Below are 24,210 nucleotides of genomic sequence, written 5' to 3'. Positions count from 1 at the left end.
CAGATAACTTGAAGATGAATGCTGAAGGAGGAGGAGAGGAATCGCACATTTAAAAAATGAACCCATTCGCCTACTCTGCCTGTCGGTAACGACTAGTGTCAGCCTGATACACTACTTTCAACTCCCTCATCTGCTCTCGCATAAACATTTCACACGTCACCTGCAAAGGGGAAACAAGCGCAGACTGACAGCCTTGAGTTTCGACTTCAAAGCTGACGGCAAAGTTGAGTTTGAGACGCCTGGTGTCCTGGGTGGGGCGGAAGTGGGGAAGATTGGCGCCTGATAAATCACCCCAACGCCGGGGAAGGAGCGTTTTACATGATTAGAGTGTGGCAGGAACATTAAATCAAGCTCGATTTGTTAATTGAGGAGCTGCACGGCTGTGAACGGAACTACCTGCCGTCTCCCAGGCCCAAGAACGCGTCACCGCGCTAGTGCATGGATTTAGTGGCTGCCGTGCATTTAGCTGCATCACACAAGGGAAGACGGATAAATAAGTACGAATTTAAGCTTTGTCAGCAGAGGCATGAGGAGGGGGAGGGGGGAGGGGGAGGGGGAGGGGGGTGCAGCAGTGTGAATTCTGGGGAGCTGACCTTGAGGAAATGTTCAATTTGTGTTAACCGTGGGGGCTAAATTCTGGTTAAGCGGCACATCCCCCCGGCCCAGAGGATGCTGAGGCATCCGGCGTCAGCCATTATGTCACCGCGTCTCATCCATCGAACAGTCAAAGCGCCGTCCCACTACGTTTCCCTCCGCTTTGACTGTTTTATGCGGCTTAACACGCAGAGTCGCGGGCATAAAGGCGACGCGGTTCCTCGAATGTGGCGCCGGCGCCTTTCAGCCATATCAATGGGAGTTTATTGGAGCGCACTCAAGGACGGTTGATTCGCCGCTAGAATGTCTCCCTTTAGTCTGTCTGAGGAGCTGTAATGATGAGAAATTCTTCAGCGGAGCATTGTCACCCCGGCGGTGCCCACCTGGAAGTCGAGTGTGGGAGCACCGGAGTCATCGCCATGGAAACAAGCCCAACGCCGACGGATAAGAGGCAGACGCGGGGCACGGCGTACAGCGACGCAGCGGCACCGCGCTGGAAGCGACGCGCTAATTGATTGGTCGGCGGCGCCGACGGAAGCCCAGACCCGCGATCCGGGGGCACGCGATGTAGGAAGTTGTGGCACGGACGGATGAGAGCCTGAAGGGAACAGTTGCATCAGCTTCAAGCCGGCGACTGGACGTCCATAAGAAATCCCGTCCAGACAGGAGGACTTCCTGTTTGATCAGTCGTTCAGAGGAATGTGGAACACTTCCGAGTGCAGTGAGCTTTAACTGGGTATTAATGCAAAAGGAACATCAGTAAGGTCTAACTCCCCTATAATAAGGCATAGCAGCCTGCACAGGCGTCTCTGTGGTGAGGTAGAACACAGGTCACACAGAGGAGCTCTTCACCTCCATCACAGGAAACAGAGCGTGATGACCGGCACGGCCACAAAGGCTAATTTGATTTATTTCAAGTCACCTGCGCGTCGCTGTCACGCAGGAAAAATGGTCCCCTCTCGTGAGAAAATTTGACTCGGAGTCACCACTGCTTCCTGACTACTGGGGAAGAAAAATGCTGCTGAAGTGCAGTGGGTGGATTGTGGCTATTGGAAAGTCAGCAGAGCCAATATCACACATGGTTGGCTTTGGTATTAAGTAGGATGAGATATCTATGGAGAGAGAGGGAGGGAGCTCAGAGGACTAGTTGCTGCCGAATCCAGGCATTCTGGGCGGAAAAGCCGATAAAGTGCTAACTTTGACTGGCTGAGAATGATCCAGACCACAGATTCATCTAAAATACGGCCAGTAAAAAGAGGTGACGGTTCCTGCTGTAAATTATAAGAAATTTAGTTCACCAGCAGATGATCAACTTCTGGATATGGGAGATGTTTGCAGTACTTTGTCCTCATCATCATCCTCTCAGTGCAGTGACGCAGCTCCAGCTTCCGTTCGTTCGATGCTTTGCAGTAGTTTTGGTTTGTTAGTGCTTCGCTGTGAAGACGGAGCCGAAGCTGCCGAGCAGCGGCGTCCGCTCTGGATACGTCTTCAGCCTCCTGTTCGTCTCGGCTCTTAATCGACAGCGGCGGAGACTCCGTCCCTTTGGGCCTTCAGCAGCTCCCTCTGGAGCCGCAAATCACTTCATGCGGCTAATTTCCTATGCGATTCCACTGTGGAAGCGCAAACAGCCCGCGTAGCGTCGGCTCCAGTGCCACAAGCACGGACCGCGTTCACTTCGACTGCTACCGAACCATCAGCGCCCACGGTCCCGTCCAGTGGCTTTAAATCGGTGCCATGATGACACTTTGAGACACTGAGCTTTGTGCCGCACACTCCCACTCTTCACTGCCGGCCACTTAAGCAGTGAGACGATCAGAGGGAACGGCTTTGCCCAGTGTGAGAGGTTCGCACTGAAACTGAATTAGGGCAAATTGATGGCATTACTCCTCCGGCTGCGCTACTGGGATGGTGTAAATCACATCGCTGCTGAGCAATAAAAAAAAAAAAATGTCAGCCCATGGATTAAAAACACTCTGGCAGTGAACTTTTTCCATTCTTTTCTTTTTCTCAAGCTACGCAAATATGACATTTACGTCTGGGAAGAACTGGACCCTCGGAGCAAAAGCAACAATCATCTGTGAAACGGATCCGGCCGCACTATTGTCCGCCAGCGGCTGAATAGTGGCTTTTGATAAGAGCAGTGTATTATGAGGCTGTTAATAGGTTTTACTTGCTTTCATCTGCAATTCAAAGGATTTTGCTGTACAAACATAATAATTTGCTCTTCCCGTCCCAGCGCCCGCTGCGCCTCGCGGGTGAATGCAGACGTGGGCCGCTCTCGCTGTGGGCGTCTGAGGCCCCGGCCCGCTGCTTTGATCTCATCTCGCCCCGTCTCGTCTCCGCACCTTTTTCACCGGGACGCCCCGTCGTCTTTGCGGGTTTCTGCCGTCGCCGGTGAAACGAGGGTCACGGATCCACCGAGATTCGTCACCGGCTCCAATCGCATTAGTTAAATCCGGGGGCCGAGCGGGAGGCAGACGGGCGGAAATTCATAAGAGCTCGTTATGAAGCACTTAAAATCAGCACTGTGCCAAAACACGAATAGAACAATATCAAATGTGGACCGAAGCTGCTTCCTGTCGTCCTCCTTCACCCCCGTGTTCCTCCTTATGTGCCGTCCTCCCAGCGTAACCATTGGCAGAGACGCCGTTTTAATCACCCCGCGATATTGCCTCAGCTCACGTCCTCCTTCCTCCCGCTCCACTCTGTCCCCTCGCTGTGGCATTTAATTTATCCTCGATGCATCTGTTTAAAATCAGGAGCGTGTGCCGCTCCTAACGACTCTCTGAAAAAATACGCCCGTTTATTGAGAGGTTTGTAGAGCTCGCCCGGACGCCCCTGCTGCCACCTTCCCATTCCGCACTTGGTAATAAATTCCTTTGAGGTTTCTCGACAGGTGATTTGAATGATTTATATCTCCCCTCACTGACTCGCTGCTTTCGCTTCCCTCTTAATGTAAAGCGCCGCGTTGCGCCCTCGCACTTTGCCGATTGCAGATCCACTTCTGCCGAACGCCGCCGCCGCCGTGGTGCGGGTTTTAATTTAGCACTCGCTAATTGGACTGGAGCTCAGTAATTGGACTGAATTCCTGCAACTTTAAGTAAGCTGTTGTCCCCTGATTGTGTCCTTTCTCATAAGATAGAGATTACATCACACTGGTTACTACCTGCTGTTAAGGCGACAGTATGTCAGGACTCTTAGATCATCACGCTGGCGCTGGTGTGTGAGTGTAGCATTAGATCTGTCCTTTCCCTCATTGGTTCCCCCGCTCCCCGGTTGACCTCGGGGCTCCCTTTGTATTTGTCTCACATAGGGTCCGCTTGTCAGAAGGAACAGGCCAACATACGGTAATGATGCCCAGACAGGGTTGGGTAAGTGGTCAGACAGCTGCGAACTGCAAAGCAGATGGACTGATGTACCCTTTGCTGAGCTGAATGTCATTGGCTGGCATTTCCCACCAAGCCTCATGGATAAGACTGCTGAAAATGGCCTGGAATGAAAAGGAAAGGGCCCACCTCAGGATGAGAAAGTGGAGGGTTGTGCTTTCAATTCAGACCTCACTGGTGCATGTTAGGAAAGTGGGTTTTAGACTTAACCCCCATTTTAATAACCAGAAAACCAACGGAGAAAGGAAAAGTGGGAGAGTTGTGCGCGTTCGCCTGCTTTTTAAGGCAGAGGGTGCAAAATGTGACTTAAATTGTCGTGGCAGTTGTTTAAGAGAAGCGGTGTCAAAAGAGTTGAATCCAGCGCTGTCAGAACTGGCAGGAAGACTGTGTTTTAGATTTAGCCGGTGGTGTAATCTGTCAACTCACATGACAGAGTTTTCATTTCTAGGTGTTTCCTGCCTCAAGTTGAAATTGAATTATGAGTTGTAGCTCTCAAGCTTTGACCTACTCACTATTCCTGAACATTTCCTGACCCCGGTGCTGGACAGGGAGATGTTCATGATCCGTTCCAGCTGTTAGTAGCGTGCCAAATATGCAAATCGTGAGACAGATGTCTATTAGAGAAATGAATGGTGCTTTATTCCAGGGGTTCCTGAAGTATCTCATCTCATTCATCTTGACAAACTAAACTGGAAGTTCCCAAGCTAATCACACTGAGGCTTTATTTAGGCCCAACAGGGCTTTTAGTTCGTTCTTAACATTATCTGCCTAAAATTCTCAGCGTGAGGATAGAGTCATTTTTTTTGTCCTTTTTAATTTTTCATGTAATAAATTGCGCTGCCAGGATCTTGGCGTCGGGTGCAGTATATCCCTGGCAGTGATTTCCAAAGTCTTTCAAACACATTCAATCCTCTCAAGGCGCAGACCTCTCGCAGACTTCGAACATATGAGCAAACTCTCCGAGGGCCGAGTCTTTGCCCGTCGCAGGGTTTTTATGGCGCCGGTGGCTGGCAGAGACGGCAGCGGGCCATAAATCCAGGTTTCAACACAGAAACGCTCCTTCGAAGAGCGGCCGCGAGTCCGAGTGGACCGCGTCCTCTCGCTGGAAGGTGACGGGGAGCCGCGCGCCGCTGCTTGCGGAGCACAAAAGGCAAACTCTATGAAAGCAGCAGCAGAGAACGATAAGGATCTGTGTTTTTTCATCCCCCTTCCCCTTCTTTAATTTGGAGACTGCCGTTGGCAGTAGTAATAACTGTAGATTAGCAGTGGGGGGATTTCTCTGGGGAGAGAGGCTACAGAGGAAATCGTTCCGGGCCGTTCCTTGGCAAATGTTTTTCTTTCCAAAGGCCAGATCTCTCTGCTTCATTGTCTTCGCAGCCCCCGTATTTCCCCCAGTTTTACGGCTCTTCTGAGGGACAATTTGTGTGTTGGGCTCCGCTTTTATTTGTTGGTGCTTGGCGAAGGGTAGGAGAGGACGTCAAATGAAAGCCATTAATCACCTCACAGGCTATAAGAGATAATTGTGGAGGGAGAGCGAGAAAGACATTGGGAGAGGGAGAACGAGCGAGCGGGAAAGGAGAGACGGGCGAGCGAGCGAGGGGAAGGAGTTGAGGGAGCACAAACAAAATAAATCAAGAAGTGTGGTGTGGGGATTCTTACACATAACAGCCTCGGCCTTCAATTTCCTCGCACTTTTTCTTGTAGAGCGCTGGGAGGGGGCTGATTCAACGCAGCGGAAAAGTGAAATATTAGAGTAAATACACGACTTTTCAAGCCCCCATGATGCCCAATTGATGGTGCCCCGAACCATTTGTTTAAATTACGCAGCGGCGTTGGGCCTAAATTTAGAGTCCGCTGACACCGGCACAGACATGTACTTTATAAATGAATTGTGATTCTTCGGGCTCGGCGCCGGAACGGAGCAACAATAAAAACGGTAGCGTTTACGCCTCTGGGTGATCAGTCACAATTACAGTCAAACAGACAGAACTCCCCCGGATTAGAACCCGCAGCATCAAACGCACGTATTTAGTGGCTGTTTGTTCTGCTTTGGAGAAAGCGAAGCGACTGTTAAAAAAAACGTGCCCACGAAGAACACAGGACATGAGACTGATCTGAGTCTGCAGGGAATTTATGCTCCAATCAGACGCTGCGTTCTGCACGCCCAGCCTCACGCGACGGCTCCTCACCTGTCTGTTGGCGACGCATTGCTGCGCTTTCACACCCAAACTGTTTGTTGTGGTTGAAACAAGCCCCGGTGTGTTTTCCCTTGCAGCGCCCGGCGTGAAAGCTGCCACTCACGCTCAGGTGTGGGCTAAACAAGGTCTGGTTCTCTTCACTGCACAAACTGTGCAAACCAGTCAGTGCGGTCACAGAGGTACACGTGTGAATCCGAGAGGTGAGTGTTTATTCATGCATTCATCCATTATTCTAACAGCTTTTCTTCATATTAATCCGTCGGACAGGAAGTAGGTGTGCACCATGGTTTGTCCCATGGGCTGCGAGGTGATGGTTCAGATTTTATTTATTTAATCATACGAGTGTCGTCAAAATTGCCATTCCAATGCATCATAGCAGCTCGACGTGAAGCCCGTGAGTGTTTACTTTGGCTTTGAAAGCACCAAAGCAGGTGCACGGTGACTGGTTGAGGGCCCTGAGACTGGCTCCCCATCGCAGCGGCGCCTGTTTAGAAAGTTCAACATCTCCGTAGCACATCAGGTGATAAAAAGCGTCATTAACAAGCCTTGCAGGAGCAGCCGCATGAATTATTCCATTTTGTGCACAGGCCCATTCAAATTTTATTAAGTGCACCTTTCATAATTGCGCTGAATTTAGTGGGTCGGCCTGTTGAGGTGTCACCAGTGAAAAGCCCGGCTCATTATTCTAATCCTTTGTCTTAATGAGGACGGGCTCATCTGTAAGCACTCACACGCCGCCGGCTGTCAACATGACACAGCGTTCCATACATTTTCCTTGTTTTAAGTCCTGCGAAAGCTCGACGGGTATTGATCATCCTGCGCATGAGTCAATGTCAGTGGTATTTGGTGATATAAGAGTCAGTCTCCCACTTGCTGCGTCCTGCGCCAGGGCTCCGGCACGGAGAAAACACACATTTGATTTAGACAGTGATGTTTCACAACAGAATTAGAAGGCTGTCAGTGGCTGCCAAACTTTCGCAAAAGGAATGCAAATGTGCTGATGAGTTGAAGAGGGAGAGAGAGAGGGGGAGAGAGAGGTGGAAATGATCTTGAAATACAACACTCTGAAGCAAAATAAGTGTGAACTGTCACAGCTTGCTCCGAGTTCTCCTTCTCATCTTGCTTCCATCATTCACATTCGCTTTGCTGTTCTGCCACTTTCATGGGGCCTGTTTATTGTTAGCTGTTGAACATTTCGCATATCCACCCTCTAGATACATAGATACATTTATTCACTCTTGGTTTAAGCCCCAATTAACGGAATTGCGCCGCGTTTATCGTTGTGTGCATCAATGACGCATTGACTTAAGGCGTCACATGATGATGGTTCCTCAAGACAAAGCCCACGATAGGTCCAAGAACAAATTAGACGCTATCATCAACTCAGTCCATTTATCTTAAGGCGCTTTACAAAGTAAACACAACTGTATAGCTTTCTATAGAAAAGCAAACAAATCCCACTTGAGCAGCATCAGAGCTGGAGCAGAACCGGGCTCAGGGGTGGGACGCCATCAGCCCGGCCGCGCGTCCTGGCTCATATCGCCTGACCTCGGGTCAGCTACGTCCACTGCACGCTGTGTTTAGAGGGAGTGTGGCTGGGAGCGCGTAATGGGCACGGCGTGAATCCAGAGTCGGTTGTGTTACCGCCTCGCTGCGGTGGCGATCGACCCGAGGAGATCACCTGAGTGGAATAAGTTAACCTTCAACAATGAGGGGTTACATTTCCATAAACCAGCTGCTAAAATCATAAAGAGAGTAACTATGTAAATCTGCATCCACAGTCTGCTGAGCCTTATATTGGACTTTAATGGGACTCATCTTGCAGATCCGATGCAGACAGCGACTGGGCACTCACTGACCACTATGATGCCGTTAATATGATACGGTTTACGGAGGTATTGCACTTGTCTTCACGCCTCCTCCAAGGCCAACAGCTCACTTTAAAATTTCCATCACGTGTTCGGTTAAAGGCCGAAAGCTGTGATTAAATTCGCTCATTACCATCACTTTATGACTGAGTACCGCGGCGTTATTTTGCACAGGTCAAGCAGCCTGAGAGCAATATTCATAGGAGAATAATGTGTGTGGTGCGCTCATTAAGAGGAGGACACACATCACCATTTGCCCACTTTTAGAAACGTAAAGACTTTCGTGAGGGGCACAGGATCAAAAGCATATTAAAAACCAAGCTTTTAAGTATAGGCTGGGTTTGTTAAGGAAGCCGGGAACCAGAGCTCCTGTACAAGCTGCTTCTTATCGATGTTGCTTGGGTCACAACAATGCACTTGTCATCCATGGTTTTCTTTAATTGGACAGATGTGCAAAGAAAACAGGAGCGACTTTTCCACGTTGTCAGCTTTGGGTGCGAATACGATGCGAGAGGAGGTGATTATCATCTATAGCTACAACCTTTGGTTCTAAAGCTGAGACCAAAAATGTCTTTGGGGCACCAATTAACGGGCTTCGTGATGAAAAAAAGACTGTTTATTTCAGATGATAATTAAGTTCACATGTCAGGTAAAGCAGAAGGGCTCCGACAGCCTGTTCATAGGTATGGTTTGAGTGCTGTATGTGGATTAAAGGCCACGGTGTTGCTGCTGGTTATTCTCTGCTCCTGTTGCATGTGAGGCTTCAGCACTGAAGACGCTGCTGCAGACTTGTGCGTGGATGTAGTTATGAGTGTTGGAAGAGTGGGTGGAGCCAGTATTTAATGCACTAAACCAGCACATGTACTTACTGTAGCTTGTTACGGAAAACTTCATTTAATATGTTTTTATTACAATTTCACAAGGTCATCAGAAGCATTTTAAGCATGGATTTTTTTAATATAAGTTCCTGTAACTCATATTGCCTCAGATCAGGTTTTTTTTTTTTTTATCTGATTTGAATTACGTCCCTTTTTATAAATTTGATTCTTTACTCTTTTTAAGGATGATAAATAAGGAATACACTCAAATTTTTCACTGGCAATTGAACTGCGTGCAATTTTCTTTTTTATGTCCTTAAAATTCTTTAGTGCACTTTCGACCCAAACTCAACACCACTTCATAACAAAATCATCAAATTAAGCTTTATTTTGAGTCCCTGACCTTTTGCTGAGATTGTATTGCAGGTTAATGTGACTGGATGCTCGGCAAACAGGTTTGCACATCTGGAATATTCAAAGCAGCATTAGCATTCATTTGGAGTTGTATTCATCATCTAAGGCTCAGTCCAGACACCGCTTTTCTTTTAGTTCTGCTTTTATCTTCAGCAGTGTTTATCGTAAATGTCTGTCCCTGACTATTAACATGCTAATTGCAAAAGTCAGACATAAAGCTGATCTATTTTTCTCTGTGTAAACGCTGGTCTGATGCTACTAAATGCAGTAAAAATTAAAAAGTAAAGTTGTGAATAGGTAATGAGATAAAAGACGTTAAATGCCCCACGGAGGTGAGGGGGAGTATTTACATAGCAGCTACTGTGTGAGGCAAATGTCCTGGCTTTAATTACTTCTTTTACAGTATTCTGATTGACACGTTGGTCTAAGTGTCACCGAGTTCGGTCTATGGAGGCCTCTCACTGTGGTCTGTTGTGACGACGTCGTCTTAATTCGAGCTGATAGAACGTTCTGATAAGCGCTCGTGCGCAGCTTTACAATTCTTCCAGCAGTGTCTAAATTTGTGCTGAGATGTTTACATGAATTTGAATCAACAAAAGACGCCAATTTAATCTGATTTCCTTCAGAACCCTCCCCCCGTTGTCTGTCTGAAGTGTCTCCAGCTTATTTTGTTACTATGAACAGACGATGCATTTAGATTGTTAGAATATTACACTTGGCACCTTTTTTTTCCATACATCGCTAATGTGCTTCGCTGACAGTAAAAATCGCAGCGGCGGCGTCTTTCTGGAGCTGTATTTGTGTCTTTGTCTTCTTTGTTTCACTGTGACGTTGATGTTGTGTGTTATCTCTACTGAGAGTTTGGCTGATGAGAACAGTCAGATCTGGTGGAAGATAGCTCGGAAACCTCTACGTAACCTTGTTGGAATATTCATGAGTGTGAAGATAATTCCATCCGCAATGTATGCGTGTAATATTAATACACATAATATTAATAACAGGCTGAAGGGAGGCTAAACAGAACCGCACCTCCAAATAGGCTCTTCAAGTTGTTTGATGGTGAATAGTTTATGACAGGTAGAACAGCTTATATAGTATTTGCCATATCTGTCCCCGGGCCAGTCACTGAACCCACTGTGACTTCTGGTGCGTTGCATGGCTTTAAATGCTATTGTGCTAAAATGTGACTAATTGGAGGGAATGTGTGCAGTGTCTCCACATGCCTGTGCACGTGCACGGCTTTAAAGGCCACGCAACTCATTTCCAAAGGTCTTCGGAGAAGCACGAAAAACAACAAGACCTCTCGCCCCCCCCGACCTGCTTCTTCAACTTTTTCGCTCCTCACCCTGTATCCCCTGCTCACAGTCACCATTAGCTATTAGCTCTGCGTCCACAGAACTTTTTTCTGGACCAGTGCTCCTGTAATGGTCGTAGTCTAACTTTCCTTAATGCAATAGTTCGCTCTCTGCTGAAAACATTTTTCCTGTTACGCAAGAGCGATCCCACCAACTTACCCACGTCGCGCCGGTGTGTCCACATTGATTTTTGTCCCGTTTTCGGTTGATGTTGTTTTTGGAAACATCAGAAAAATTTATTATCTTACTTGTTCAACAATGGCCCAAGCAGAGCCTGGGGTGTTTTAATGGACACCTTCATCGGCAGCTTTCCAGTCCACGAACACACTCCCACAACAAACTGCGTGCACACTGTGTTTCCCCACCAGCTGAGCACTGAGACAGACCAAACAGAAGGTCATGATAACACACCTCAAGTCTCATCCCTCATTTTCTGCTGACTCGATACTCTTCGTTGTTTGCAGCGGTGTCGGCTTGTTGACAGGGCCTGAAATTACTTTTGACAACTTTGAAACAGTTTTGTGCTTCTTTAGAGGACTTCTCTTTCGCTATCACCCAAAACAGTAATCGGTGATGTATCGTGTGCGAGCGCTTTCACGCCAAGGAGGAGGACACCCTGTCCGCGCGCTAACAACTTCCCCGTGTTTGAGGAGGAAGGAAAGTAAAATCTAATTAGCCAATACAAATCCACAACAAGTGCACTCGCTGTGGTGGAGCTACCTGGTTGTGAGAGAACGAGAGCGATCAAACACAGACAGGCGCGGCGCTCTGAAGCCCACATTTCGTGGCTGGTTAATTAGTGAAACGTCTCCTCGGTTCATATCATCTCCGCTATATCAAGATGGGCTGACACAGTAATACACAGAGCAAGGAACTCCACACACAGATTTTGCTCTAACATTAACCGGTGATGGTTTATTTCCTGTTTATGCGTGAGTTTGTTATAGGTAAAAGAAAATGCTTATTTTTTTAAATCTCTGCTAATCTTTTCATTTGAAGGTTTGTATTGCTATTTCTGACCTTAATACATGTTTACTGCATCACTGTCTGAATAATTTATAGGACTTAGTATCAAGATAAGCCACTGTCTTTTTGACAAAAAACAAACCTATTGCATATGCATGACTTGTTTTATTAGTTAGAAACTCACAGGCACATGCTGAGCCTATAGTTATATTCATTTCCCTAAATCCGGTGCCAAACTGTTCCAGAGTCTTTGTTTGTCTGTGCAATATCATTAGAACTTATTGTTTTGTAAGAATATCAGATTTTATATGGTTATTTTCCTTGCATTAATCATGTGTGTATGAGATACAGAGGACACATCACCACTGGGTGGAACTAATTCAAATGCAAGATTGTTTGCCACAACTCTGCTGTTGGGTTCTGTTAGTGAGAAAACTGCTAATCCATCTGAGAAGTTGATGATCTTATTACATATTTACAGTGTAGACTCCTCTCACAGGCCTTTTCAGAAACCGCAGGAGGTCAAGCACTGAACCAGTGCGTAATTTTTTATTTAGCAGTTTTCCATCTGAGTCGTCATTAGCATTGGCCTTAATGGTACAAGCCACACACCCGTTGAACATTGGGTCTGCTGCTCTTCAGAGATGGCATTTGTCAGTCACTTCATCTGCACAGAAGCTTAATGTCCGTCATGCTCTGGCGCTTTGACGTCACTCACTCTCATCAGTTTTATGTTGAGCGGATAGAAACTTGCAATGGCCTCTAATAGTTCCCAATGCAGAATCCCAAATATTGACTGACCTCAGGCCTCAGTCAGGTCTCCAGCACTACTTTATGTTTACTTTTACAGTAACTGGGGACAGTTTGATGCTTCATTTAAGTGCATATGCCTGAACCGCTCTGTGTTTCATTGATTTATGTTTGCTTTCAATCATTTTACGAGACTTAGTTTCAATCCAAAGCTGTGTGTTCTTTTCCTCCGTGACAAAACCTATACGGAGTGTGTGAGATGTGTTTTTTGATTTAAACCCATCAAATAGACAGATTGAGGTTTACAGGAGCAACAAGGGACACATGTTTGAAAACTATGCATTTAATAATGAGCAAATAAAACCATTGTGACAGTGGAATACAAATACCCTTATTAGCTATAGTTTATCTTCAAGTAGACAAGATTCAAATAGTTTCCCAGACTGTGTTCAAAGTGATGCAACAACAACCACAGGCAAGCTATTAAAACTACTGATACACTTTTTAGCTGCTCCGATGCTACCAGGCAAAGAACACAGGAAATTCATTTTCTTGTTATTGCAAAATTATTCAAATGAGAAAACCATCAATAATAAGATTCCCACAGAGAAAATCCCCGGTAACAGGTCCAATGGGATGTGAGATTTGATAAGAGGCTACGTCCCGCTGGCACAACATAATAAAAGGATTTTTGGAGCCCAACGAGTTTAGTGTCATAATGGATGCAGAGACACTAACACTTCCTCCCATGCACATCCATGTTGTTTTAACGGTGGTTTTAATGACGACACAGCCCTATTGAGTTGAATCACTAACCTTTGCTAATTTTTGCTTCACCTCTTCAGGCCACAGTGACAACCCAATTTCCATTAAATATAATCTGGCAGTTTAACACTTGCTATAAAAACCAATGGGGCAGGGACAGGTATTATGCTGCTTTTAATTATCTCACCGATAGCCTTCAACAGCTGCTGTGTGTTTATGTCTCTTCACACTCTGCTCTCTATTCTCCTGAAACCTCCCCCTCCTCAATCTGTTTTCCCTATAGACGCCCCACTGTCACATACTGTGGATTTTCTTAATATCGTTCCTTCCCCATTTCGTCACTTTATCCTGTGGGAAAAAAATCAACAGATCCATTATGATCATTATGTTCAGCTAGCGACTGACCTCAATGTATCACATCGTCAGAGCTGCGGGCAGGATTGAAGGGGTCGGCAGAACCGGATTGCAGATTCTGCTGTTGCAGTTTTTAATTGGTGTGAAATTACTTTTTTGGTGGAGGCATAAGTATCTGACTTCACTGGGAATAATTGAGTTTGATATGGTTGACAGACACCCCCATGGAAGTTGCGCACAGTTGGATTGGGGCGTCTGCTTGACACAAACAAAGAAATGTCAGCGGATTCCAGCGGAGGCAACATGAAGAAACAAGGAGGATGTTGCTGAATCCGACGAGCCCGGTGTGTCTGATTATATGTGTAGGTAATAGGCCAGACCGGACAGCCTGTCAGTGCAGTCACACAGCAAATGTTTAATTACAGCTTTGCTTTAAGGGGATGTCTGTCTGCTGCAGGACTGAAGGAGATTGCTCTCATTCATCTGTCTTGAGGAGAATAATATATAAAATAATGACACAAGTCAAATGTTTGAAGATGCAAGTCTACTGACCTGCACTGCAGAGTCACTGAGCTGTGCAAAAGCTCAATCTGACTTCAAATGCCGCTTCAGCACATGCCGTCTCATAGCCACTGGATTATGGGAGGTGCTCGACATACAGTACTGAATCAGGCTGAACGCTCCTTTGACAGATCACTGTCAGACTGTGTTCTCAAGGAATACAGAACCCCTCCTGCTGGGAGTTTGGAGGTTCAGTGGAAAAAATTCACTCAACAGCCATAAAAGAGGGGTGAAATGCTTACGGGGAAGTAGAATCAAAGCACGCTGACTTGTGTGTTGAGCGGGCGTAAGATGTGTACATCAAATGCCGTTTTACGACAAAGTGTTGACATTTCTGGCTTTCAGTGCTCCGCAAGCTCAGATATTTGTCGACATTTTTGGAATTTGGAAACGTAGCTGTGCAAAGTTCCTGTTTAGAGGAAAGAAAAGCAACGAGAAGAATATGGTTTGTGCATAGAATAATGTGCAGCTTAAGCTCATGTCAATTTGTTTTCACTTAAGTAGAATAAAGCTAAGACAGTGTTGTGACCCTACAGTAGATGGTAAACATGCAGCGATGTGCTGGTGAAATATACAGCAGAGTAAGCATAGATCTCCGCTGTCACAATAATGAAGTAGCCTGTGGAGACAAGAAATGGAGTGAAGCATCGAGGGAAGCCACCTGGAGGTCTGCTGGGCTAGTACGAGGAGAAGCACTGCTGCTGCACATCGCACCACTAACTAGAAGGGAAAACAAGGAGCTGCTAATCAAACACCCAACCCAGGGGGCCAAATGTAGGTTGCATTCACAGTCCGGTGTATTCTTTAAAACCTGTAAATAGCGCTGGGCATCATGAGGTATATTTAACACCAGAATAATTCTCCACGGGCCTTTACTTGATGAATTTCCTTCACAAATAAACAGATTCTTGTGGCGGTTCAACACAGCTCCATGGCTCAGGCTTTCTTGCCGCCTTGTGAAAATTAACATAGATTTCCCTTTTCATCTATGTGGATAATGTCACAAGAACAGTCAACGTACACCAGATGGCCCAAGAATATGCTGGAGGAGAAGTAGCAGTGTGAGAATTCCTCTCAGATGTTGACTGAGAATTGTACTATCAAGGACACAGAAAAATTTAAATTTAAAACAATCTATACAATTGTAACAAGGTAAAGGTTAGCAAGATTTACCTGCCACAGCACCGTTCTTGTCTTGTTTTGATGCAAACACATTTTTCTTGTGTAGATCCATGGCAGCAGCAGTTAAAACTGCAATCTGTTACTTCAATTCTGGCATATAGATATAAATTCTCGTAAGGAATTCGAAAATTCCTATGTTTAAAATAGTGCCTAAATGCAAAAGAGCAGTTATCAACCTGGGGAAAAGAAAAGCGACATGTCTGAAAAAGGTAATAAAGCTAATGGCTTTTAATGCGCCCATGTATTTATTGGTTGTTCAACTATAAAAAAGGCGAGAAAACGAAAATGAGAAACGTTCGCCTGTAAACTCCTGTTTTTTCCGATAGCTAGCAACAGTAGCCTGTTGCTACTGTAGTTAGCTTTGTGTGGAAATTAGATGATCAGAATCCGAAACGCACATATTTGGACGTTGGGACGTGATTCGGGACTTTTTATTTATAGAACTGTACCATTCTGGACATTTGTAGCTTGGAGAGAAGTTGTTTATTAGTTTGTCATATACGTCTCTGCAGAGAAGTGGTCAGGACTGGAGGATGTCATGTCTGTAAGGGGACGTTGCTGAGCCGGAGTTAAAATGGCCGCCAACGCGATTCTGACCTGCACAAGCAGTGAGTACTGTAAGTTTATACTTTACCTTTGTTGGTCTCTGTGAAACCAGGCCAATAGATATCTCTGTTCTAGATGTGCACGTTGGGTGCTGTTCAACCCAGACCCAGACATATATTTTTTTAGCGTGTATAACACCATTGTAGGAACTTTAAATAGACTCCTAACTACATAACAGTCTTGTTAGATAGAGACCTGTTGTCGTATAATCCAGCGTTGACACCACCAAACAACTGGGTACAATGCAGAGCAGACCTGGCACATATCCATTTAGCAAAGCCTTTTATCTGCGTCCAATCAAAAATAATTGCCTCCTCCTTCCGGATCAAGCCACCTATATAGAGGGAAGAGTCTTAAAACACCCCAGCAGTTGGAAGCACAGATCCGAATATGAATATATCAATGTTAAATAGCTTCCAGAGATTAAACACAAAGCTAGTGCGCGCGCTCACACACACACAAAGAGGTCCACCTACTCACTCCCACTCCTGCATGGATTCCTTTATAAACAACATGAGTCAGTCAGGTTGGCTTTTTATTGCCGCTGTAGCTCTCCACATCTCCGTCCTTGGACCAGACTCAGCCAATCACACCCGCAGGAGGGAGGGAGATAGAAGCAAAGCGGCAGTCATCAACAGCTGACCAGAAATATGCTGAAGACAGCCTGACCAGGGGCTGTGTTTCTCTCTGGTAATTGGCTCACTTTTAGAACTTAATACATTCAACAGATGTTTGCCTGAGCCCTGAGCCATGGAACAGCCAACTGTGGAGGAATTCGCCCTCTGTGCTATTGCGTCCTTGTTTTTAGCTGTTTTGGTGCCCGCCTTTCTGCTTGACTTCACTGCAGCATACATTATGTACTACACGTCAAAGTCTAATTCAAGTGTCGGAATACAATAACACTTTGGCATCATACACTGTCAACAAACACCGACTGCTTCCTCTTACTAACTATTGTTTGTCATTAGAATCAAGATTACGTTTTTATAACTTAATTATAAATAATTATAAATATTTTGAAAAGGCTGTGCATTGAATATTAATCAGAATTACTGCAAAGGTACTTTTCACCATTAAACATTCATCCCTCTTAAGTTTATCAAGTCCTGTCATCTTAGACTGGATCACAGTATTGATCTATTGTGGCTGCAGAAAAAGGTATTGTAAGAAACGTATTTAAAACATCCCCATCCCTGTTCAATTACTACAGTTTAATCTTTTGCTCTGTTGTTTAGCATTTCATTTACATTTAGTCACTGGGCAGATACTTATCCAGGGAAACTCACAACTGATGTAAACACACAAGGAGCAGCTGGGGGTTTAATGTCTACCCTAAGGATGTGTAGAGCGATCCAATCGGGAATTGAACTACTTACTCTGTGGTAAGTGAAGGACCAGTTTAACCTTCTGATCCACATCCACCGTACTCACTGAGCACTGCTTTTACAGCTTGTGCAATGATATATTGGTTCAAGCCATCACACATGGTTACTGTAGCTAAAGTCAAGACAATGCTAAATAATACAAAGTGTAATATTTTAGATATTGGTGTGTATCTCTGCATAAACCAGATCTATGGTCAGATGTCTTTCCATGTTGGCTGTTACAGTAAATACTGTTGGCTGTAAATACTGCTTAGTCCAACTTTGACACAGCCTTGAGCTTAGCTGTATCTAACATCATACCCTCCGATCTGCTAACCTTATCTGCTCCACTAGCAATGTGAAGCAGAACTGTTTTTACAACTTGGTTAATTTTGGGACTTTAATTGATATGGTGCTAAGATTCTCAAATGGACACATTTGTGAATAAAGGAAATCACTTTAACCTTTTAAGTATTCCATTTTTGCCTTTACTCTGTGTGGACAAAATTGATGAATTGCTACTGCAGTTAGATGAGTTGTGTCAGTTGTTAATATGGTGTTTTTGTCAGATGTCTCAGATTACCAGTTCAAATGAGGATTAGGTTATACTGTAGGATCCTGAACTCTAATACATGTCGTGGACATTTTGACACTGTTGTGTAATTGTTATTGTTGTTTCTGTCATGATTAAGCTCATGGCAGGTCCCATCCTCTGCAAAAGAGCAGGCCACAAATACACCGACATCAAATACCTAAATGTGACCATACGGATAATTAATTTGAGGAATATTTCAGTTTGCTTCATATACTTTGTGCCCAGTAGAACAAGGCCATAACTTAACTTTCCCTAAGGAACCTTTCTTTTTCTCTGTGCAGGGTGACATGTAATAAAGTGATAAGGGAAGAGGTTGTTAAAAGCGTGACTCTTTTAAAGCACCATAAACACTCCTTTACCAACAAGAGACCCGGTTGTTTTGTAGCTTGTTTTTTAGCGTGGCCTTCTCAGCCGTAGGTGGCTAATTAATTCTTCATGAACACCACACATTTTTATCAGTGCCACAAAATCCATTAAACAGAGCCACACAAATGAAGTTCAGTTATCAACAGTGTTTGCTTATTTCTTGGTTGTAATGCGTGTTTTAATGACAAGTAATTATTTTGTCCTCCCTGCACAGGGACTCACCTTGATAATCTTTGATTCTTTTGAAGTCCACTTGGTACATTTTCCTTTTACTATCTCCTCTGAGTTCTACCTAATGTTCCCTTGTAACCTTGAAAATGTACTTTCCATCCTATCAGCATATTCCACCTCACCTTATCGCATTATGATGCTTAGGTATGACCGTTACAATTGTGTTTCCTTATAATTGCTTCTAGAACGTTAACCTCTTCTATTAATGGTGTCTCCATTTTCACTGAGGCAAACCTCTGAGGGTCAGTTTTATTGAATTGTCTCTTTGCATCTCTGTCTGCTTTAAATGGAAATGCATTCAGCTTATTTCATTTATCATAAGCCTATAGTCTCTGGCAGTTTCCGCTTTCTTTCCCATCACTCATAAAGAATTGAACAAATGGCTTTATTCACAGTGGATGGTTTTGTTAGCCAGCAAAGAAGTGAACTGCACTTTTACTACATTATTGAAGACACCCTTAAATTCTTAAATTTAATTGTAGAATTTATACCGGACATCTCTAAAGCATACAAATCTGTTTTTGTCCAAGAGGGCAGTGTTTTTGTGACAATAACAAAGTAAATGCCATGGCTAGAGTTTCTATTTAATAATGAAACTGTAATGACATCAATACATTTCAAAATAACTATTTTGAAGTAAATGCTAAAAAACATTATAATTTTAGTTTGGATACCGAACCAAAACCTTTTCACATTTTTTGCCTTGAAGATTCCAGTGAAGGCCCCCAAGGCTGTAGCTCAGGGGTACTGAATCATAAAGGCTCCCATGGTCCCAGTTTAGATGTTTTAGATTTAGATTTAGATTTAGCTGATATGCATACTGCAGAAATACTAAGTCTCGGTCTCAGTTGTCAAAATGTGAATGCAAGTATTTGACAGATGTGCAGACTGAGGTTCCTTTCTGTTGACCCTGACACTGGCCCAGAAAAGAGGATAAAAGGTGCCTATGTTAGAACTTGCTTAGTCTGCTTTTAGGAACAGAGAGCGTATCAACTCTGTCAAACATCCGTGAACGTGTCCAGTGAACCTGAAGAAAGAATCCTATACTCATGCAGTCTGATCAGTGGGATGAAAGAACCTGACAGACTATGTGATCCCTTTTTATAGCAAATCAATCTTCCCCACTTAGTTGCAGGTTGCATAGAGGTGAAAGTTTCCCAGCTGAATTGTGACTCTGGATTTATCACAGCACCTCTATAATCTGTATTTAAAAATCCATTTCTCATTGTGGCTATTACGGCACTAAGATCAGAGAATGACTCTGCAAACCCCTTCACAAGAGTGAATCTTTGACATTATTAAAGAGCATTGTCATTCAGCCATGATTTTGTGGAACTTCTAATGGTATCTGAACTTCTCCAGAGACCGATTTTCATGTTACCTTTAAGGTCTTTCAAATCATTAAGTGATTCATAGTCAAGTATTAAGTCCTACCTTAAATATTACTCAGGGGCATGCAATCAATGTTTCTGAATGTAAAAAAGTAATACACTTAAAAACTTTCCTGGAAATGGTTTGATTCAAGTGTTTTGTTCATGGGGAAACAATTATTAACATTTTTGAAAGACATGGAAATCTTTGGGTGCACTCAAATCTGAAATCTCTCAAAGTGAAGTTAAATATATAATGTTTGTACTAGCTGAAACAGTTACAGTAAAAGGAAACAGCCTCACAGCTGAGCAGCACAGTTGGAGGACAACAAAACATAAATTGACCTACTGATCCGCCTCTACTTGCCTTAATTAAGGTTCACCCTTTAGGGGATAAGTCCAACAGTCTTAATTTAACCTTGTCATGTTGTTTCTATGTAGGCGTTTGGTAATGTATTGCTTGTCTGAGGGCTGGCCCAGAGGATCAGCAGAAATGTACAGGGTAAAGGTTTCTAGTTTCAAGATCAAGATCGAATTGTAGCATGTATTACAGTAATTATTTGTAGGAAGCAAATTATTCATGGGGTTGAGTAATTGTGGAGAGACTGGTTCTGGATGGGTTGTTATGCTACGTAAAAAAGCAACTTTACCTGAACTTAGTAGTAATATGAAATGAATACCTTTCAGTCATTTTACCGTTCCCGCTAATTCACTTTTAACGACCCAACAGCGTACCTCATATCTTGAAACCTAGTCTTCTCACTTGACCATGCCAGCTTGCAAACAGAATCTACCCTTTTTAATTTAATTTTAATTTTGTAATACTGTTTTTTTTCTTTCTCTCCAGATGTTGCTATGTACCACTTTTCACTTGTTACCCCAAATACATATATATTTGTCTTATACTGTGGAACGTAAGTATTTCAACATCTGAGAAATGTCCACCTCTTCTCCACTCAATAAGCTAAATTAGTAGCACCTATCTGAGCTCTTTAAAGACACCTGTCTACCCCACAGTCAGCCAGACACCAACTACTACAATGGGCAAGACCAAGCTGTCAAAAGCCATCAGAGACAACATTGTGGACCTCCACAAGGCTGGAAAGGGCTAATGCCAAGCAGCTTGGTGAAAACAGATCAACTGTTGGAGCAATTATTAGAAAATGGAAGATGCTAAAGACGACTGTCAATCCCCTTCGGACTGGGGCTCCATGCAAGATCTCAACGCGGGGGTATCACTGATGATGAGAAAGGTGAAGAATCAGCCTGGAACTACAAGGGAGGAGCTGGTCAATGATATGAAGAGAGCTTGCACAACAGTTTCAAAGGTCACTGTCAGTAGAACACTACGGCGTCATGATTTCAAATCATGCATGGCACGGGCAGTTCCTCTGCTTAAGTCATCACATGTCCAGGCTCACCTGAAGTTTGCCAAAGAACATCTAGATCACATGTGTCGAGCGCCAGTCCTCGAGGGCTGGTGTCCCTGCTAGTTTTCCAGCTCTCTCTGCCGATTACCTTGATCAGGCATGTCAGTTGACTTTTCCAGCTTGTCATTGACTGAACACATCTGGTCAAGGTAATCAGTAGGAGCTCGGGCGGGGAGAGGTGGAAAAGCAGCAGGGCAGCGGCACTCGCCGGTATCACTTTGACACCCCTGATCTAGATGATCCAGAGGAGACCTGGGCGAAGATCATGTTGTCAGATGAGACCAAAATAGAACTTTAAAAACTTTTTTTTAATTCTGTCCCACACCTACAACGTGAATTTCAGAACCCTCCATGATTTGTAAGTGGGAGAACTTATATATATATACACAGTATATATATAGTAATTGACTGGTTTGTTTAAAAAACAACCTTTCGGTGAGGTCGTTGCTGTTAGCCTCATAACATTTACTTATATATAATTGTATGGATATTGCAGAGAGAAGAAAATGATCCCTCAGTGAAGCACTTGTCATCTTATGATGTATCACTAAAACCTTTTCTGGCTGTGGGAGTGTGATGTGATGTGAAGACACTGCGTCATGTGTCAGGAAAATACAGTTTGATAAAGCAATTATACACTCTCATGCTATAAGCCAAGGAGGGCAGAGTGTTAGGACTTGTGCTGTCTGCTGGTTCTAACTGGTTCACACGCTGACACACACAAGGCTCAGTGAACAGAGACAACAGCTCACGTCACTGTTAACCTCACAGGCAAGAGGAGCTGGCACCTACTCACACAGAGACAGGACATCATGCACTGAATAATTACACAAAGCCCATTTGACATGAATAACTACCTACCTCAGATCTGCATATAAAATTTGATTAGATCTCAATATCAAGAGTAAATTCTTCACCTCACTGATGCTCCATGAATTGTGTCTTTCACAGACATAAACAAAATCCATTTCTGTAATAATTTGAAGAGTAAGTTCTATCTGCTTTAGTTCCACCTGAATACATGCGTTACATGTTGGGACATCTGCAGACATGAAACTTAGTTGGGTCAAAGTTGATTTGGAACTGTGACAAAGGTCTTCTCCTCTAAATAAGTCTTAATAAACAGTGAGCTTGTTTACGTGGAATAAGATGTTACCACCTGTGTTTCTTGCCCTGTTTGTTTTATTTTTAGCAATGTAACCTTTTCCAAGATCTCACCACTTTCTGTTCACGACTACAGCTTTATCACAAGCCGGAGTTAAACAATGAAAACGTTAAAACTGCAATAACTGGACTTTTTCCTTTAATATACTGTAGAGAAAAAGTGATGTGTGGGTTTGACCTGTTTTTTACCGTTCAAAGCCACCACAGAGCTGAGTAATACAAATTAATGTTGTTTGCTGATGAGCTTTAACAAAATATGGTTTTATCAGTCATGTGTAATTACTGCCATCAGATACAGTATAATAATATATAAATATAATGACAATAATATAAGTAATATTTTAAATGGTCATGCATGCTAAATGTGAAAAAGTAGGACATTATCAGCCCCCCACTCTGTAAATGATGAGATCCATCAGTTCTATACTCAGGGACTTGTGTAATAACTGTCTGACTTAGCATTGTGTAATGGCAGGTGTTGTTTGGGTGAAGCAGCTGATGTGCAAGTGTAACAATAGGTGCTTAGGTTTCACCACTGGTACTAATCCTGATCTGCAACTGGAAGCGTTGGATGGAGAATTGATTATGTTCATCTATTGCGTTACCAGAAGGAAAATGCATTATTGCACATTAGAAAACGATTTCATGCTAAATTAATTATGTGTCCTCACAATTTCGCCACAAATTGTTGAATTTTGGTTGAAGGTTGCTATGTACCCTTGTGCTTCTTATGCGTGGGTCTTATCCTTTTCACAGTGTGTGGGTGGGTGGGAATTAAATGAGGGGAATAAATAATATCACTGCCAGTGCTCCAACTAAAGCTGGAATAAAAGGAGCTGCAGCAGATGCAAAAAGCCACTGTGATGGTGCTCTTGCTCCCCCTCAAGTGACAAGTGGCAGAGCCTGCATTTACATGAGCTTTACATATTAATAAAGCAGCTCTGGAGAGAAACATGCGTTCTCCATCAGTGTACCTGCCCTCAACACAAGGCGTAATTGAATTATTGTTTCTCACCGATTCAAGATGATTCTAACTTTTTATTGCCCATATGCAGAGAAAATTTGACAACGTATATAATTAAATAAAAAATAAAGTGGAACAGCAATCAAACATGGCTGCAACTAGACACAAACAGACGATGTTGCTATGTTTGAAACCTGCTGCTGCTTCATCAGTGCTAACAGGGCTGTGTTGATTTATTGGATTTACTTTGGTCTGTGCTGTTACAGCAGATAGGATTTACTCCATAAAGAAAAGTTATCCAACAATGCAAAATTGGCCCATTTCGCCTGTGGATTACAAAGGTCAATGTAATTAATGTAATCAAATGTGTCACAGGTGAGCGCTGAATGATCAGAATTAGTGAAAAACCCTTTCACATCTCCCTGGCTACTTAACATAGTCAATCACTTCTGTATGCACACAGCAAGCTCTCATCAACTGGATGTTGAGGCCCATTTTAAAATAAATATGTTTTACAAGGCCAACTAGCAATAACTCTCTAAGCTATGAGTCATTTGAATTGATCGCCCCTGCATAGTAATTAATAGCTAGGCGACTTTTAATATGCAAGTTCACAGAATATCATTACAGCATTAACGGAAAACTGAAGGAAAACCTTAAAGGATGGCAGAGTAGGCTAATTGCGTAGGAGACCTGCTGATTTGTGAATAAATAAAGCAGATGAAATCAATGAATGATGGAACAGTCCATTTTAGAATATGCTGTATACTAATGCGGTACCTGGCCCCAGTCATATATCTATACTGTAGTTTAGTTTGATCTTTGCGCCAAATATAGGTATAATGTAGGTAACTGAGCTCATAAATTCTGCGTTTATTGCCCATTTAAAAGCAAATAACCTGGTCTTAT

At 43.7% G+C, this 24,210-nt stretch overlaps 1 long non-coding RNA gene across 1 annotated transcript; it reads left to right on the top strand.

The window, feature by feature from the left end:
• Positions 1–610: 610 nt before the first annotated feature.
• On the top strand, positions 611–23,067 carry LOC129604377 (uncharacterized). Its single transcript, XR_008695194.1, has 3 exons — positions 611–6,378; positions 20,591–20,657; positions 20,761–23,067. It is a non-coding gene; the product is annotated as an uncharacterized LOC129604377 (long non-coding RNA).
• Positions 23,068–24,210: the final 1,143 nt, after the last annotated feature.

The sequence above is a fragment of the Betta splendens genome, chromosome 7, assembly GCF_900634795.4.
Source record: "Betta splendens chromosome 7, fBetSpl5.4, whole genome shotgun sequence".
In the NCBI taxonomy this organism is placed as follows: Eukaryota; Metazoa; Chordata; class Actinopteri; order Anabantiformes; family Osphronemidae; genus Betta; species Betta splendens.
This window is presented reverse-complemented; position numbering and strand designations above follow the sequence as displayed.